The sequence below is a fragment of the Pristis pectinata genome, chromosome 2 (genome assembly GCF_009764475.1).
Source record: "Pristis pectinata isolate sPriPec2 chromosome 2, sPriPec2.1.pri, whole genome shotgun sequence".
Lineage (NCBI taxonomy): Eukaryota > Metazoa > Chordata > Chondrichthyes > Rhinopristiformes > Pristidae > Pristis > Pristis pectinata.
In genome coordinates, this window is record NC_067406.1 from 42,913,368 (window position 1) to 42,926,740 (window position 13,373).

General features: G+C 35.4%; 1 protein-coding gene across 4 annotated transcripts in view; it reads right to left on the bottom strand.

Moving 5' to 3' along the window:
• Window positions 1-13,373, bottom strand: part of LOC127584676 (GTP-binding protein Rit2-like) — a 222,128-nt gene that overhangs the window by 87,678 nt on the left and 121,077 nt on the right. The gene's annotated exons all lie outside the window — the stretch shown is intronic.

A 13,373-nucleotide genomic window follows, 5' to 3' on the forward strand; every position in this document is an offset into this window, starting at 1 on the left:
CACTCCACTATTGTAATAAGATATGAATAATAAATAATTAAATGACAAAAACAGTAAAATTATAAGAAGCAACAGCTAAACAATTAAATACAATCAGATGGTGGACAAATACACAAATATTTCAAAATAAATTAAATAATAATGACTTAAGTTTGTACAGCACTAGGAACTTAATATTCTTCATTGCTTTTTCAGAAAAGTTGTAGAGAAAGGGTAGCCAGTTGCTGGTAAAATGTATGGCTATAGTGCCAAATTTCAATCCTTGAGGGGGTGGATGCATTAAGGTGGAATTCATGTAGAATTCATTCCAGTTATTTTTTTCTCTTTTATTTAATAATGTTATTTATTTTGTATATAATCAATAGGTATTGTGAGTCTCTACTTGCTGAACACTGATTAGAAATTTTATGAAGGCAAAAGGAAGTCCAGTGTGTAAAACAAACACTGAATTGCGTTTCTATTGGTAACTTTGAGCATATTGCCACAATCTTAGCTTGAAATCCAGGCCATGAAATTGTTTATGACCAGTGGGCTCAAAGAACTGTTGAAACCCAGCAATTACCCTCGTAGATAAAGTCCAAAATGAATCCAGTCCGAATTCATTTGATCATTTGTATCCTCGCTGGAGATAGTGTTGCACTGCTCCTTTGTATTGAAGGAGGGGGATGCAGAAATCACAGGTAACTTTATCTGTGGTCATTAAATGCAGCATTGACATCAAAAGCAAGTCTGGGAGAAGGAGATTAATATGGATCCTCTTTGACCCCAAGGACTGGATGTGAAATCAATATGTGGGGAAAGGGTTCAAATAAAGTGGTTTAAACTGTCAAGTGTGAGGAATGGATGCTTAATCTACCACTTAACAACTCATTGCATTTCATTATGACAGTAGCTTTTATGTTATTTGAATGGTGTAATCTATTCCTTTCCTTTGTCACCCACGGTTCTTCTGTTAGTTTTTTTGTAACTTGTCTTTATCTAAATATGTTTGTTCTGCCAAACAATTATATCCAAAATTTTAACCTATCTCTCTTCATTGGATACTGAGTGATCTACCGTATAAGTTTATCATATGCAAATTGATTCTTAAGTGTTGCTTTCATTTATCCAGCTTCTCCTTTAATTTGTTGAGAACATCCTTCTTAAATGTCCAGTTTAATCAGTATTTCCCACACAAGTTGAAAAGACAATAAAAAAAACATATGCGGGAGCCTTGCCTTTCTAAAATGAGGCATAAGATAATAGCAAGGAATCTGGATTATATCCTTATATATCATATGTTTTGGCAGGACTATTCTGGACCATTCACATTAGATAGGGTCTCAAACATTGATGAGAAATGAAGAAGTACCATGGACAAGGGAGTTCAGCTGCAAAAAAGGACAGAAGGAGTTAAGAATTATTTTACGCAGTGAGTTGTTGTGATCTTGAATGTATTGTCTGAAAAGACGATGACAATTCAAAGTAACTTCAAAGGGAACTGGATATGCTGTGTAGTTAATAGGGTTAAACCTGCGCAGCCCCAGTAGGTGCCACATGATTCTTTTAAGATTAAATTGATCCCCAAAGTTGGTGGGGGGGTGGTTAGGTGAGGTAAAATTTTGTCTTTCAATACTGACTCTCAACTTCTTCACACTTGCACACATCTGGTTTTAACAGACAAGGTTTGGAGTGGGCAGCTAATCTGGCGGCAGATCTGTAAACCTGCTAAGGAGGTTGCATGTCTCTATTCTAAAACACTTTGTTTTTATTTTCAACTACTGTCAGCCAAGTTTCTGAGGTCTGAAAAAAAACAGCAGGAGGCAGAAGGTAAGAAAAGTCCAAAAGGTAAGAGCCTGCTGAGGATTTTGTGAGTTAGGAGGAGCAGGAATGCTTCTCACTTGGCTAAAACATCTTCCTGCTCCCAGCTTCCTGATTACTGAGTCCCACACTGCAGATTCATCCCCTAGGACCACCTCTGTTTTGCCATCCTACCTTCATCACCTCTTACTGGCCACTGTCTTGTCCTCTGCTTGACCATCATGTCTCCCAACTAATCACCATACTTACTCTTCACCACAGTTTCTCCCTCCCCCCCCACAAACACCAACTATCCCAACAGTGCACCATTGCATCTGTACCACCATCACTACCACTTCTCACAAACTATCCTTCACCGACGACCACCATCACCTCTCTTGCCACTGACCACTTTTCATCCTTACTACTATCACCATCTCTTCACACTATTATTTCTCACTTACAACCACTATTACCTCTCTCCCCACTGACTACCCTCTCAGCCATCACTACCTCTCCCCACTGCCTACCATCTCTCTCTACATCACCATCTCTCTCCAGTGATCATCATCCATCCCATGTGTGCCACCCTCACCACCTCTTCCGAATGCCTATCATCTCTCCCCACTGACTACCCTATAACCCCCATCACCAGCCTTACTGACTAACACCTCCCTCTGCAATGACCACCTCTCCCCACTGCCTACCATCTCCCCCACCACCACTGCCACCTGTTCCTACTGACTACCATCTTCACAAACTGACATGGTTTGAGCTGGTTGACAGCCAGGAAACAGTTTCCATAACACAAAGCTGTGTCATTTGCACTTGTGTCAAGAAAAGCAAGTTGAAAAAGATGTGCTTATTTATTTCTTTTTTACATAAATTCCATGAGAGTGAATTTTATTCCACATCTCAAATTTTTGGATAGTGATTTGCAAATTCTGTAAGGGGTCACTTGTATGTATCACTGATTTGCACGAGGGAACCAAATACAATATTTCTTTCTTTTTCAATCTTTTTATTAGTTTTCAAATTAATACAGATTAATATACAACATCAATGTTTGTACATGTAATACAAAGAGATCAGGAGAACAATCATAGCATAGATAATCATAAAGAACAATAAAATATAAAAAAATCTGTAGATCCAACGATCTCTTAGTAAATGAATATAATATGAAAGGAAAGAAAAAGATTTATTATATATATAAAAGAAAAGAAAGAAAAAAAATTCCCAAATCAATAAGAAAAATTATAAACAATATATCAAACCAAACTAAACTAAACAGAAAAATTTCAAAAAAAAAGAAAAAAAAAGGAAAAAAAGACTGGACTGAAATTTCTCGGTAGAAACAGAGCAATATTATGTCGTCAACTCCGTTCCTCTAAGTTGGAAAATTATTGAAAGGGGATCTATGTCATGTGAAAATATTGAATAAATGGACTTCAAATATCTTCAAATTTAAGCGAAGGATCAACAGTACCACCCCTAATTTTTTCCAAGTTTAAACATGATATAGTTTGAGAGAACCATTGAAAAGTATTAGGGGGTATTGGATCCTTCCATTTAAGCAAAATGGATTGTTTGGCCATGAATATAACAAAGGCAATCATACGGTTAGCAGAAGCAGATAAATGGCCAGACTCAATCCTTGGTAATCCAAAAATTGCAGCGATAGGGTGAGGTTGTAAATCAATATTCAATACATTTGAAATAATGTTAAAAATGTCTTTCCAATATTTTTCCAAAAGAGGACAGGACCAAAACATATGTGTCAATGAAGCCACATTCAATTTACATCTGTCACATATAGGATTTATATGGTGATAAAAATGATCTAACTTATCTTTTGACATATGGGTCCTGTGAACTACCTTAAACTGTATCAATGAGTGTCTGGCACACATTGAAGATGTATTAACTAAATGAAGAATTTTCTTCCATGTGTCTGTAGGTAAAGATGTCTGGAGTTCATTTTCCCATTCATTCTTAATTTTGTCCAGTGATTCTGGACGTATTTTCATAATTAAATCATAGATTATTGCTATCAAGCCCTTCTGATAAGGATTAAGACCTAAAATTTTTTCCGTAATTTCAGTTTTGTAAAGTGTCAGAAAAGAGGGTATAGTAGCTTTTAAAAAATTTCTAATCTGCAAATATTGAAAAAAGTGTGATCTAGGCAAATTGTATTTATTAGACAAATGTTCAAAAGATGAAAAACAGTTATCAATGAATAAATCACGAAAACATACTATTCCCTTCCTTTTCCATATGGAAAAAGCTAAGTCAACTCTGGACGGATGAAAGAAAAAATTAGATTGAATGGGACTCGCAAGTTAAATTTATTCAATCAAAAAAATTTTCAAAATTGAAACCATATTCGTATTGTATGTTTAACAATTGGGTTAATCATATGTTTACTTAATTTGGTAAGTGCAAAAGGGAGTGAAGCTCCTAAAATAGAAACTAATTAATATTCAAGTACTGATTGGTGCTCAAGGTGTACCCATTTGGGGTATTGAATTACATCTGAACCTCGTATCCAAAAAATTAAATATCTGATATTAATTGCCCAATAATATAATCTAAAGTTAGGCAGGGCCATACCACCATCCTTTTTTAGTTTTTGTAAATACTTCTTACTTAACCTTGGGTTTTTATTCTGCCAAATATATGAAAGAATTTTAGAATCAATAGTGTCAAAAAAAGATTTCGGGACAAAAGTTGGAATCGCTTGAAATAAGTATAAAAATTTTGGTAAAATATTCATCTTAACCGCATTAATTCAGCCTACCAATGATAAAGACAGTGGGGACCATTTAGTAAATAATTGTTTAACACGGTCAATTAAAGGCAATAGATTAGCTTTAATTAAGTCCTTATGTTTCTTGGTCATTTTAACACCTAAGTACATAAAATAGTCAGTTACCAATCTAAAAGGTAATTGCCTATAAATTGGGGTTTGCATATTTAATGGAAAAAGTTCGCTCTTATTAAGATTTAATCTATAGCCAGAAAAAACACTAAACTGATCTAGTAGTGATCGTACTACGGGGATAGATTCCTCCAGATTAGAAATATAAAGTAACAAGTCATCTGCATAAAGAGATATCCTATGAATCTTCTGTCCGCGAGTAATGCCACATATATTTGAAGAGTCCCGGAGTGCAATAGTCAAGGGTTCTGAAGCAATATCAAATAATAAAGGGCTTAACGGGCAACCGTGTCTAGTACCTCGAAAAAGCCTAAACAAAGGAGATCTTTGATTATTAGTAAGGATTGAAGCCATAGGTGTATAATAAATCATTTTAATCGCAGATATAAATTTAGGACTAAAATTAAATCTTTGAAGTGTACTGAATAGATATTCCCATTCGACTCCGTCAAATGCCTTTTCAGCATCTAGTGAAACAATACATTCTGGAATTTGGGATGAAGGGGTATATATAATATTCATTAATCTCCTAATATTAAAATGTAAATAACAATTCTGAATAAATCCTGTCTGGTCTTCAGAGATAATTTGTGGAAGAACCTTTTCCAATCTAAAGGCCAATATTTTGGATAATATTTTTGAATCTACATTTAATAAAGAAATAGATCTATAAGATGCACAATCAGTGGGATCTTTATCCTTTTTTAAGAATTAAAGAAATAGTTGCTTCATAGAAAGATTGTGGTAGTTTACCTACTGATAGGGCATCTTTAAAAATTTTGGTTAACCAGGGAACAAGAATATCAGAAAAGGATTTAAAAAATTCAGCTGTATATCCGTCGGGGCCGGGTGCTTTATCTGAGTTCATTGAAAATATTACTTTCTTTATTTCTTCCTCCGAAATGGGAGCATCTAATGTAGAACGTTCATTTAAAGATAATTGGGGAATCTTCAGATCTCTTAAAAATTCATGCATTAATGTAGGATCCTCAGGGGATTCTGATTGGTATAAAGAAGAATAAAATTCTTGAAAGGATTTGTTAATTTGAACATGATCTATCGTGTAGGTACCATCTGGTTTATGAATTTTATTAATCTGATGTTTAGATAAAATAGCTTTCAATTGGTTGGCCAATAATTTACCAGATTTGTCATCACGTATATAAACTTGACTTTTGTTTTTAAGTAGTAGATTTTCAATTGAAGATGTTAATAATAAACTGTTGTAATTGTTCTGTTCTCTTTTTAAAAAGCTCCAGATTAGGAGTATCAGAATATTTTTTATCAATTTCTTTAATCTTGTCAGCTAATATAAGTATTTCATTATTAGTTTGTTTTTTCAATCCAGAGGAATATGAAATAATTTGACCACGGATATATGCTTTAAAAGTATCCCATATTATCCCACTGGAGATTTCTTCAGCAAGATTAGTTAAAAAGAAAAATGAGATCTGTTCTTTAATAAATTGGACGAAATCTGAGTATTGTAATAGAGAAGGGTTAAATCGCCACTGTCTGACATCAAATGATACATCTGGTAATTTAATTGATAATCTCAATGGTGCATGATCAGAAATGGCAATTGCATCGTATTTACAGTCCATAGTAAGTGGAGCTAATCTAGCATCAATAAAAAATAATCAATCCTCGAGTAATTATGGTAGACATGAGAAAAGAATGAAAATTCTTTAGCATATGGGTGTAGAAATCTCCAAACATCTAAAATTCCGGATTCAACTAAGAAGGAATTAATAAAGACAGCAGATTTGTTTGGAAGTGCAGGATTTGACACAGATCTATTCACTGAAGGGTTTAGACAGCAGTTAAAATCTCCACCCATAATCACAGTGTATTCATTTAAATTAGGAAAAAATGCAAATAGATGTTTAAAAAATACAGGGTGATCTACACTGGGTGCATAAACATTAACCATAACAACTTTTTTATTATAAAGTAGACCAGTAATTAATAAAAAATCTACCATTTGAGTCTGATATTGTCTCATGATGGACAAACGAAATTGAGGAGTCTATAAAAATAGAAACTCCTTTCACCTTTGCTTGTGAATTTGAATGGAACTGTTGACCGTCCAAAATCTAAAAAAATGTTGATTATCTTTCTTCCTGATGTGAGTCTCCTGAGCAAAAATGATCTGAGCATTTAATCTATGAAAAACTTTAAAGATCTTCTTGCGCTTAAACGGATTGTTTAAGCCATTAACATTCCATGAAATAAAATTTTAACAGATTAAAAAGCATATGGTATGTAAAGGGTTAATCTTGGTATATGCGAGTCTTACCAGCAGGAAGAAGTAAAAAAAAAGTTCAAAGAAGAAGCGGATATGACGACAATTTAGAAAAATTTGTAGTTTAGTCCAGAAGAAAAAAAACCTAAAAACAGTCCTGCCCCCCCCCCTCCCCCAATAGCCCGAAAACTGGCCAATAGACAGCCAGAAAGCTACCCTCTAATTGAACTAACCCCAGTTCTATCGGTGGCAGTAGTCCAAGTTGAAAAATATATAAACCACCCATGTTTAGTCTAGAGGTGAACAACATAATCCAAACTAACAATCGAACTAACAACCACAGTTGTGGGATTGAAACAGAGCCAAAGGACGTTAACAGTTGACATTTAAAAGATACAGTTTAATAATTATTTCGAAAAGAAAGCAAATGATCAGTCATTTTGTTAAATTCTTAATTATTATTAAAACAAAACATTAAAAATATTAAAAGGAAAAAGAAAGGTTTATATCTAAAAATTAATTGGATAATAAAGCAAGTAGGTAGTAAATCAAAGGAATCTTTGTGTCAAAGGAAATCTGTGTCTCTTCCGCATTTCTTAGCTTCTAAAATTAAAAGTTAGTTCAAAAGAAATTCCTCGGCCTCTTGGACGGATTTAAACCATTTGCGAGATTTATCAGGTAGCGTAATTCTAAACCTTGCTGGGAATAATAATGCAGGATGATAATTGCTTTGATAGAGACGAGCCATAATTGGTTTGTAGGTCAGCCTTTCTTTCATAACTTCTGGGGCGTAATCTTAAACTATTCAAAACTTCCATTGTTTAAATTGAATCATTCCACTCCACGAGCAGTACAAATCAAGAGTTCCTTGATGTTGACATAATGAAATCTCAATATTACTGGCCGAGGTTTTTGATCTGGAGCAGGTTTGGATCTTAATGCTCTGTGAGCTCTATCCAGAATGGGCTGAACGGGGAACATTTCGGAACCAAACACATCGACCAGAAGTTTAGAAAAGAATTCCGTAGGGTTACCAGTCTCAGTGTTCTCTGGAAAATTGATGATTCTTAAATTTTTCCTCCTGCTGCGTCCTTCCAGGTCAATGATCCTCTGTTGTTACTGTTCCAGGTTTTGCTTGGTCGTAATTAAGGCTTTTTCAAGTGAGTGGAGTTTGGCATCTCTCTCTTTACCAGCTTGGTCGAGGTCAGCAATTAGTTGCATTTTTTTGGCATTTTCCTGGATAAGGGTATTTTGTTTGTCTTCAAAGTCCTTTAAAATGGACTTCAATTCGGCAAAGCTCTGGTCGAACTTTTTATCCAGATTAGAAATAGCTTCCAAAGTAGGTTGGTCTCCATTACCTTTACCATTAGCTGACGCTTTAGATCTGGTGTTCATTTTAACAGTTAAAAATCAAAATTAAACTTATGCCAGTATTGTAAAAGACTTATTAAAGAGTGGTAAATAGTAGATTTAAAAAGTGCTTGGACCAAAGCCAAGTTATGACTTAGTCCATGAAGCGCCACCAACAGACTCCTCCCAAATACAATATTTCTAAGTTTGCCAATGACACAAAAGTGGGTGGTATTGTAAATTGTGAGGAAGATGCAAAGAAAGTTCATGGTGATTCAGACAAGTTGATTGAATGGACAAATACCTGGCAAAAGCATGGGTAAATGTAAAGTTGTCTACTTTGGTTGGAAAAAAAAATGGAAGAATCTGATGATAGATTTGTATATATTAACATACAAAGGGATCTGGATGTCCTTGTATACTAGTGACCTAAAGCAAACATGCAAGTTCAGTATGCATTTAGGTATGCTGACCTTCATGGCAAGAGGTTTTGAGCACAGAGCTGGGATGTCTTACTAAAATTATACATGGCTTTGGTGAGAGAAGAGCTGGCAGTTTTGGCTTGCTTCCCTAACAAAAGAAATACTTGCCTTTGAGGGAGTGCAACAAAGGCTTACCAGACTGATTCCTGCAATGGTGGGATTGTCATATGAGGATTGGGTCGACTAGGCCAACATTCATTAGTGTTTAGAAGGATGAGAGATCTAATTGAAAGGTACACATTTCTGACAGGGCAACACAGCATGGATGCAAAGAAGATGTTTCCCCTGGGTTGGGATTCTAGAGTCTGGGGTCATGGTCTCAGGATACCAGGTAAGACATTTAAGAGTGGGATGAAGAGCAATTTCGTCATGCAGAGAGTGGTGAACCTGTAGAATTCTCTACCATAGAACCCGGTCGAGTTCAAATAGCTGGATGTATTTAAGAAGACAGATTTCTAAGCACAAAGGGCTTGTGGGGAGAGAGTGTATCATATTGATAAGGGATCAGCCATGATTGTATTGAATAGTAGAGAAGGCTTAAAGGGATGAATGGCCTACTACATACTCATATTTTTCTATGATTTCTATATGTTTGCCATCATTGATTCCCATCCCTGACCCACCAACATTGCACCCATGACTATAATCCTTTCCCAACCACCCTATCAGCTGAGACCATCTACTTATCACAAACCAACACTTGGAGTCTCTTCCATTGCTTTCTGCACTCTGCCTACCAATTGTCCTCAAATATCACTAAAACCCAACTTGACTTTGTCCTAACTACCTCTTCTACATTGCCCAAGACTCTCAGGTCCTGAGCTTTTCCTTCCAGTTAGTAGACATACCACACAGCCTCATCCCCTCCCTGCCTCACTTTCTATTCCCTGTTCAAATCTATCACCAAGCCACAGGTTTTCTTTCACAAGAGTCAGGCAAACTATCATCCAGGCAAGCCATCAAAAGGAAAACCTATCGGACTGACATGAAAAGACATTGGATAATTCCAATATTATCTATTTTGCTGTCCAGAAATCCTCCCTTCTTGCTGCTCTGAATATTTTGCCCCATAGGTATATGGGCCCATAACTCCAGTACACTGCAATTTTCAGAAAAGCAGCAGTACTGCTGACTTCAGATCATAAAGGCAGCTTGGGATATTGGCTCTCCAGCAAATCACACTTACATTCTTAACAGCAATGCCAGCCTCTTAACCCCTGTCATATTGAGAGGTAGAGTCCAGGGTACTGTATGATGATATATACGGTTACTGTCATGGAAGTTCACCCACTAATACCGAGGAAATACACAAGGTGCATTTTGCAAGTTAGTAACCTTGGAGCACCACCTTGTGTAACAGGACTGCCTGCAGGGAATTAAGGGGCAAGAAACCAATGCAACTAATTTGTGGTCTTTGCAGATATGTCTATTGATTTTAATAGATAGAAAACCACCTGGAGTGCAAACTAGATGCATGGATCTTACTGTCTGAATTGCCAATACTGTATATGTTGCTGCAGCATGAAGCTTTAAGCTGGGAGAGAATAACTGCAGTACTGACTTCACGATGTGATACAGCAAAAGCAGAGAGAAAAAAAAAACAATTTTAAAATCAAAATGTTAAGAAAACAAACATTATGATGGAATAGCAATAAAGAATGTTGAGTGCAAAATTTTTCCAGATGGAAAAGAAAGTAGATCTATCATTGCAGCCTTAATTATTTGAATTTACCCTTATTTTGAAAAGGCAATTTAAAACTCACATCCACTTCTGTTTAATTAAAGAACTTTAAAGATTGCAGCACATTTGCAGAGTGATACATAATTATTTTATGTCCCATAAAATACAAAATGAGTATTATCATATGGTTAATTAATTCGGATTATTTCTTAATTACAACTTAATTACAGCTTAACTCATTCAATCTCTAATATTGACCTTTATTATATTCTGAAGGCTTTAATTTTGGAGGGAAATTTTGTACAAAGTTCTTCTCCCTTGTTATAAAGCTAGCTTATGGATAAAAATGTGGTTTCTGCCAAAACTATGGCAGCATAGAGGAAGTAGACCAAAGAAAGTTCATCCAAAGGCTTCAGACTTGCCCTCAGGCACAAACCAAGAAAGAATACAATGCACATCACTACCTGAACAGGAGACAGACAGCAAATTAACTGGGGAAATCACATAAAAAGCAATCAATAAAATATTAAAATAGTTCAATGGAGTTGGCAATAAAATTTATAAACAATTAATGTTCTCCAGACATTCATGAATGCTCAATATAAAGGAATGTTTGATTATGAATCTTCATGAAGCAGATAATGCTGAGTATTTTGAAATGGATAACAGACAAAACTATCAAGTACATTATATTCATTATTTCTGAAATGGAATTGAACACTGTTTACTTTTAATATAAATCTAAAATTCTTAAAATATCCTTCAATATTAAATTAAATATTGTACTATTTCATCAAATATCACATGCATTGAGCATTCTTCTCTAAAATGTAAAAATCCTGTTTATTAAAACTCTGGCATTACTAGAATGATTTTTTTTTGTAGATTTAGACTTCACAAAAACACAAGAACTAGAAGCACAAGAAAGCTATTGGGGCCTTCATGCCAGATGCACTATTTATTGAAAGGATGGCTGATCATTTACTTCAGTAACTCCATATCCTTAGATTTCCACAGTATCCAAAAACCTATTCACCTCTGCCTTGAACATACTCGGTGATTGAGTCTCCACAGTGCTTTTGGGTAGAGAGTTCCAAATGTGAATAAATTTCTTCTCATCCCTGTCCTGAATGTATATCATAAGACTGTAATTCCGGGTTCTAGATATCCCAGGCAGGGAAAGCATCATTTATGCATCCACCCTGTCATGTCTCAAAAGAATTATGAGAATAATGACAACATCTCTCATTCTTCTAAACTCAAGAAGGAATAGGCTAGTCTGCTTTCTCTATTCTGATACAACGAACTCCTTATCTCAGGAATCAATCTGGTGATCTTTTGTTACTCTCCCTCTATTGCAAGTATATATTTTCTTCACAGGGAGACAAAATCTGTACGCAATATTCTAAGTATGGTCTCGTCTTGGCTCATTGTAATTGCAATAAGAATCTTTATGCTTCTACTTAAATCCTCTTGTAGTAATGGCAAAAATAGTATCTGCTTACTGTAGCTATAAGTTAATTTTCATGATTTACGTACAAGTACACTCAGGTCCTTCTGTACACCTACGCCTTTCAAACTCTCACCATTTTATAAGATATTCCACTTTTCTAATTTTTTTCTATCATGTGGATGGCCTTACATTTCTCTGCATTATATTTCATCTGTCATGTCCTTGCCCATTCACTTTGCCTGTTTACATCCCCTGAAGGATCTCTGCGATCTCCTCACAGACCACACTTTCACTCAACTTTCTGTCAACAAATCTGGATATCTTACACATAGAACCCTGATTTGAATAATTGATACAGATTATGAACTGCTCATGCTTTTACTTTCTCAGTTTTTCACCTCAGCCAGGCTACTGAACAGACTATATGTATATTTTTATAAAGTTATCTGCAACATACTGAACGCAAAATATAAATTCTGCAAAATAGACATTTAATGCCAGCATGATGTTTTATTGGTGTAATACAAACATTTTCCTAAGTAGATCTTTTCCTTTTGTGTTTGATCAGTTAAAACCAAATCATTCTATGCAAATATAACATATTAAATGAAAGAGAGATTACATTCTTTTCTAATAAAAACACAAGTGGTATTTTTGTGGTATTTCAAAAATGGCTGTGGTTGTTAGAGGTCAATCATAGCCCCAGGTCATCACTGCAGCACTTCCTCAGGGCAGTCCTTCAGCTGCTTCATCAATGACTTTCTTCTGTGACAGTCAGAATTATAATGGTAGCTACAAAAACAGGTCATAGGCAATGTTATCCTATGTGGGTGACACACCTTGTAACACTCCAAAGTCAATCCACCATCTACAAGGCACAAGTCAGGAGTGTGATGAAATTCTCTCCAATTGCCTGGATGAGTGTAGATCCAACAACTCTCAAAAGGCTTAACAAAACAGCCTTTTGTTACCACTGGTGCACCACAGATACAGTATATACCATCTACAAAATACACTATAGTTCCTTATTTAGTCCACTCCAACAGCACCTTCATGATTTCTATCACCTAAGGGCAAGGGCAGAGAATGCTGAGGAACATCACCACTTGCAGAGACCTGTCCAAACCATGCATTCTGCAACTTGGAAATATATTTATATATTTAAATATATTTCTACATTTTTTTCCTGCCTGGGAATATATTGTTGTTCCTTCATTCATCACTGTGTCTAAATCCCAACAACAGAAAGTACATGTGGGAGTACTTTCACCGGAGGGATTCAGCAGCTCAAGACTACAGCTCATCATCACTTTCTCAAGGGCAATTAATGATGGGCAAAAAATACAGGCCTTGCTAGCAATGCCCACATTTTATAAATTAATTAGAAAGAAATTAAATAGACCAAAACGCTCAAATCCATCGTCAACTTCAATTGCTCTTGA